This window comes from Siniperca chuatsi, linkage group LG1 (assembly GCF_020085105.1).
Source record: "Siniperca chuatsi isolate FFG_IHB_CAS linkage group LG1, ASM2008510v1, whole genome shotgun sequence".
Lineage (NCBI taxonomy): Eukaryota > Metazoa > Chordata > Actinopteri > Centrarchiformes > Sinipercidae > Siniperca > Siniperca chuatsi.
Genome location: NC_058042.1, coordinates 25,958,188 through 25,965,204, shown reverse-complemented (window position 1 = coordinate 25,965,204; position 7,017 = coordinate 25,958,188).

Below are 7,017 nucleotides of genomic sequence, written 5' to 3'. Positions count from 1 at the left end.
ATAATAATTACAAACTAGGGCAGTAGGCTACAGTATATTAGGTAAGCAGTGTTCCTGGCTCCAAAAAGCACTGCACTCAAACTCATGTTATTATCTAAATAAATTAGGGATGCCCCAATCACATTTTTTGTCACTGAGCGATTGCTGATCGTCTATAAGCCATCGGCCGATACCGATCTTTTTTTGTTTAATAGCAGTATTAAAAAATCAAGTACTGGAATACCTTGAAAATAGCCCCCTTTTTTAAACAAAGTGCTTAAAAAGTCATTGAAATTCAAATGAACCACATAACGCTGTCTTATATTTTGACCAAAGTTTTGTTCAAATCATTAGAATTAAATTTCTCAGAATCAGAAATCTGAAAATAAAAAGAAACTCTCCCTTTCTCTCCTTTTTTCCTTGCCTTGATGAGCCCATTACCGAAAACTAAATATGCCAGGGAAGTGCAGGGTGTATAAAAAGCAATACTTACTCAATAATCAATAAACCATGTCAACAAGCATAAACATGTGAACAGGCAGAAAGCTATATTTTAATCTGCTCTGTCTGCAGTCTCATGTGTTTTACACAAGCACAGCAAGCTAGCTCGGCTAATAGTGAATTGTTAAAAACAAGCTAAAACAAAGCTGTCTGTATGCAGTCTAACTGTTTATCTTAGTTTGCCACAAATCTTAAAATTTGGTACATTCTTGCAAACTGCTGGCTGAGACAAACCAGGAGGACAGAGGACAGGAGGAGGGACTGATACTGACTGAAGTTTAGAAAGAATGATGAACACAGACATCACTATTTTCAGTATTTTGATGTCAGGAATATGATTTATTTTATTGACATTTTAGATTTGTTTTCCAGTGAGAGTTAGTTTATATAGTGACTTTGCTGTTGTAAACACTGTTGCTGCTCTAAAAACAACATATAGTTATATTTAAAATATTCAGTTCTAATCCTGTTCTGAATTAATTTTTTAAACATTTTTTAAAAATTATTTAGTAATGAAAAAAACAATGAGTATCGATAAAGAACCAATAATAGCATCATATCAATAAAATCCTAATGATACCCATCCCTACTCACAAGGAAATAGCGCAAGGTAAAGACAAAGTTTATAATAATTTATCACTCACTCACAGTTAACAAGTCCCTCTCTAGGGAGAAGGAGGGTGGTTGTGAGGGTGGCATATCATTTTTGATATGCAATAATGTTTGTTGCTTTGCATCTAAGACACACTGTGTCCTTGTTCTGATTCATTTACTTCATTTATAAAGATTAAACATGACACTTAACTTTAGTTTAATAAATAAAACTATTTGTATAGGGGCTAGTAAAAATTGACTTTGGGCAATAAGATTTCTGACCCACTTGCCCAGTCGGTCTTCACAATCGGCGACTAGAAAGCATTAATCCCGATCTCCCGATCGCATATTTTTACTGATTATTGGCCGATAATGATCTGTGTCCGATCAATGTGGGCATCCCTAAAATATGTATTTTTTTAAATGTATCTTTTTTATCTTGCATTTTTATGTTGTGGTTGGGTTCAGGGGTCTAAAATCCTGACTGTGGCCCTGCTGTGGGCCTGTGTGAGTGGACCACTGTATACAAAGACAGATGAAGCCTCTCCACTCCCTCCCACTGTATGCAAATGAAGCTAAAATATATATACTTACTCGTCCAGGTTGTGGATAGTGCATCTGCAGTGGACAGATATAGATTTAGCCAGAGCCAGGATGCCAGTGCACCAATATTTGCTCCTTACAGCCAGCCTTATAGCAACATGTTCCCTGGTTGTTCTATTTTACTAAAGTTATTGTTCTAAACATTCAGTAATCTTGTTTACATAAAGTGTGCTGTGGGTTGTGTGGGCGTTGCTAGTGTATCGTGTGGTTCAAAAGCTACAAGTCCCACATTCCACAAGCACGTTTTCTGTGATTAATGTTTTTACACATCACTGTTATGAGTGATCAGTGTTTTCAAAAGCTGTGTCAATGTTTTAAAAGCTGTTTTCAACATCTCAGATTTTCAAAAAAATCTGTTACAGTGTTTTAAAAAGCTTTGTCAATATTCTTAGGCCCATGCCACTGGTCTTCACATCATAATTGCACACAAGGAGAAAGAGCAAACACACACACACACACACACACACACACACACAGTTTAAATATTTATGTAATATATTTTATTTAATAAACTCTCTAACTTACTCTGAACATTTATTACTGTGAGTTAGTATAGAAAAGTTAGCATAGAACTCTGAACCCATTGGCTTTTTGTCGAGGGAAACAGGGCGATGCTAACTTCCAGGTTGGCCTACAAAAATATCCTCCTATATCATCCTTGCAGCACGCTATACAGGCTGTGTGTTCGAAAACCCATACTAATGTACTATTCATACTAAGTATGACGTCAAACTGAGTATGTAGTGCATCCCAACTGTATATGGATTTTCTGTACGCGAGAAATGCTCAGATGTATACTAGATTAGCAAGAATTTCTGAGTATGCACCGTGAGCTTACTGCACATCAACTGCCCCAAAATGGATTGCATCTCTTCAGGCTGTGGTGGACTGCAGACCGATTCTAGCACCACAATTTTGAATTTTTGAAATCAATTGTGTAGATTTCGAATATTGTCAGTTTTACGAAAATTGATGGTGAATCAAAAATGTGCTCCAATGTTTTTGGAGTTGAGAAGCTCGACAATCTCCTTTGAGGGTAGCTAGCAAGCCAGCCGGCCAGTCATGCTCACGGACCCCTCATGCCCCACAGTCACGCAGACCACTGAAGCCAACACAGTAAACAACTTCAGCAACATTTCTATCTTTCATATCGTATTTTTTCTGTGCTGCTTTAGGTAAACTTTACAAGATAACGTACATAGCCAGAGATAAACGCCTTCTCCTCATCCTGGCTCTTCTCACTTGCAGTCGCCTCCTCAGCTCAGCAGACTCCTCTTCTGCTTCTTAGTAAAGCATACTGACGATAGCTGCTAACGTTGCCTGGTCCATCTATGATCTTAATAGTTATTTTACCTTAATTCTTTATTCTTCTTTTAATCCTATGTGAACCACAAACAACAGTCTTACCCCCCCCTTTAATTTGCCTTAAAATAATACTGGAAAATATTACATTGAGTGGAAGACATAGGCTAATGTTGATTTAGATTTGTGAAAAACAATTTTCAATCAACGGCTGCTCAGATCGGTAATGTTGTGATCGATACAGTCAGGTGATGCAGAGAAGACGTATTGCTTGAGTATATTTCAGTGTGAACAGTCTGCTGGTAATGGCATACTTAATCATTCATTTAGTAGACAGTATGCAGTACATACTGATGAGTATGTAGTAGGCAGTACGTTAATATGTGATTTTGAACACTTGAAATGACAGCTCCCCAAAAGTGATGCCAAAACATCTCGAATGCCCCCTGGTGGCTGCCTGCTGTATAGGTCATAAACCCCCCTCCATTTTAGCAGATAGGCCAAACTAAAGTACACATCAAATACATTTTTCCCAAAGATGGTTTCTGTCATTTCAGGTAGCTCTCATCACGCTGATGTATGTTCAAGTGTTCATTTTACTGATAAGTTTGGTTTTAATTAGTTATTTGATACTAGAAAAAGGGGGTTTCACGTCCTGATTGACAGCTGAGCCCTGCTTGCGACTGAGTCAGCCGGTAGTCTGCCTGCCAGCACCTCTATGGCAATGGCTGCGCATGCAGATGCAGCGGCTGGTAGCTCCTTCAAACTTGCTACATTTGTTTAAAATAGTTTTTTTCTGGCTTTATTGCTGAAACATCATTGAATGATGTCTGATTGGATTTCAAGGGCTAAGCAAAATTGTACAAATCGACTGTATCAGGAGATTTTGACTATGCCATGTTGCGGCCTGTAGGCTAGCTCCTTCGCAGACCATGAGACGATCCACCCAGCCAAATCAACCGGACCAGTCACCACGGCGGGTGCTGTGTGATCGCCCCGGGAGGAGAGGAAGCTGGGATAGGAGCCATGCTGGCCCAATAAGGGCCAGTAAGCCTTAAGGCTGCTCCTGGCTAATGTCCGGTCTGGACGAAATGGGACTCAGGCTGGCCAAGCAAACAGGAAATCTGAGACGGTTGTGCCCACATCTTTGCAGAGACCTGCTACATCAACATCCAGGATCAAGCACTCAACAGGCGGACAGTGTTCTGAGCTGAAAGAGTGCAAGACTCAGGCGGGATTAGGGGAGGCGGTCTCTGTGTTTACATCGATATAACCAAATTATTATCTTCACTATCTTGTTGCTGTTGTCTTGCATTCCCCAAGACGCAAATTAAAAAAATGCACTGAATTATTTACTGGGTGTATAAGTGTATGTATATATGTAAATAACTGTAGAATATATATATTGTATGTGTGTAGCATGAAGGGACTACTACTACTTAATTTCGTTGTACAACCTTGTGTTGTATAATGATAAATTACCTTGTACCTTGTATGGGTGGGACCTTGATACTGCTGCTCCAAGCCCGATCACTGCTGCGAAGACTCTGGCTCCAAATGAAGTTAGGCTGCTCGGTGGTGAAAGTCTCTAGTGCACTTGTTCTAATGGGGCCACACAATGTGGAAGATCCGGGTAATTTTATACCCGGAAGTCTAACTTTTTTGGCTTCATGCGCCATTGAGCAACTTTCATAGGAATTAACTGTGCCCCGCCTCTGACGCTGTATCCAGTTCTCTTTATACAACTATGGTGGACAACATACAGCCAGTGTTGCCAACTTGGCGCTTTGTCACTAGATTTAGTGACTTTTCAGACCCTCTTAACGACTTTAATTCTAAAAGCGACTAGTGACAAATTTAGCGACTTATTCAGACCATCAGGGAAAAGGCGAGAAATATAAATAAATTATATTGTAATTCATTCCCATGCATGCTGCAGCTGTTCTGCCAACATTGTCTCTCTTCCTCTCCTCTTGTGCTATGTGCAGGCAGTCAGTGTGTGGCGTGTGGGGCAGGCAGCTTCACTCTTTCTCTCCGGATCACTGGATTAGGATGTTATAACTTGTAAATATGTAAATACTTTGTTTGTGCTTCTCTCTCTCACTCTCTCTCTCTGAATTAAGATGTTACAGGTTGTAAATATTAAAATTGTTCATTTGATCTTCTCTCTCCTCTCTCCCTTTTTGTTGTTTTTTATCTTTTTTTTAAAACTTTTTTACTTTTTTACTTCAAATACACGATGTTCCCTAGTGAGTTTGTGATTATTTGGCCAAAGATTTCTCTATCTACTTTTCATATGTTTTACATTAAGGTGATCTCTCTGTCACTGCACTAAGCTTTATGTAAATTAAGACGTGATGACATCTATACATGCAAATGAGCGTATGATGCCATCTGGCGACTTTTAGAGCTAGTGCTTGCTACTTTTATTGTGAAAGAGTTGGTAACACTGCACACACAGCCCTAACACACACAGCTGCATTCAGGCAAACACGATAGCCTACATTGCATTTTACCCAAATTTTAACCACATCAATAATGGGCCTTTTTCACAAACAAACATTTTGAGTTGTCATAGTAGGAAAATTGTTAGTATTACTGATGACATTAACAATAGACTGTTACAAGAATGGGTCCTAAAACCCAGAAATGAGATAGCATTTTAGCACTTACGGTTCCTTCGTCGAAAGTCAATGGGTTTTTTGAATGGGTTTTTGGTTGCACAGGTCCAGTTTCAGAGTCCATGAGTAGCCTGCCATCAGTTTCTTTTCAGTCAGTCATTTTGTACAGTTCCAGAAATCCAGACATACACCCTCAGTTGCTGCTAGCTAAGCAGGCTACGGTGGTTTTATTAAAGCACTGTTACTAGTATTATTAGCAATACTGAGCAACTTGCTAACTCTCCTGGTTTCTTTTTTTTTGAATGATGTTGCTAACTTTCTAAGGTTTAATTGTGAAATAAAGTCACAGTGGGCTAGGTTCCCTCCGCATTCCCAGAATACTGACCATTTACAATTTTGCAGTAGCATGAAGTTTCTAATCAAGGGAAACCAGCGTCACCTGGGCTCTTTTTGACATTGTTCCCTTTAAGCTATCATTTGAGAGGTGAATTGTGCCCCATTGGCAAACTAAATATCTCTTTATGTAATACAGAGACTGATGTTATAGTTATCACCGTGTGACAGGAACAAGAGCCATAGAGTGACACAGACTGAAACCATCAAAAGTTGCTCTCAGTCTAGCTGTAGAGAGGTAACGCTGCTTTGGAGACAATGTGATATGGCCAACCTTTCAGTCACCAGAGCATCCAAGCTACATGGCATTCATTGTCCACAGATGCAGATCTCCAGTGCTGAAGACAAAATGAAAGGGCCCCTGGGTCCATGTCAAGCTAATGATGGCAGCCAAAGGTAATTGGATCGACTTAGGTCCCCTCAGGCACAGTATTAGAAAATCCTAATCAGTGTCAGTGGTAGAAAGGCAAGGGGTGCTTAGCTTTCACAACCAATTAGATTTAGCCATGCTGCTAAGTACCATTCATTCAAAATGCAGAGAAATCCTCTCCTTCAGACAATAGTCTTTAAAGTTGTTCTTTATCTCATGAGATTTTTAGAAGGTAGACAGGGTGACTGTGGGAAAAGATGGTTGTAATAAAATGTGAGAAATGCACTGTTACAAAGGTGATTATTTTACATCACAGTTTTCCACAAGCTTTGACAATGACACAATTGATTAGCACATCAGTTTAGAAAGATGTGGTTTAAGTATTAATTTAGACATCACCAATACACCAATATTTCTCAACAAACAGAAAATAACTTTTTTCAAAATAACAATTGTAAGCAGAGGGCATTCACCATGCCTTTCAGTATTCTGGTATGGACTACAATTTGACTGAAGACTAACTCTTTTTTGGAAATGTAAACAAAACGGTTGCCCCAACCACAATTCAAATTGCAAAATGTGTACCTGCTGATTGTATTCTGTAATTCATATGAGAAAAAGAGAAAAAGTGTTTTTAGCACTGTCCTCTCTCTG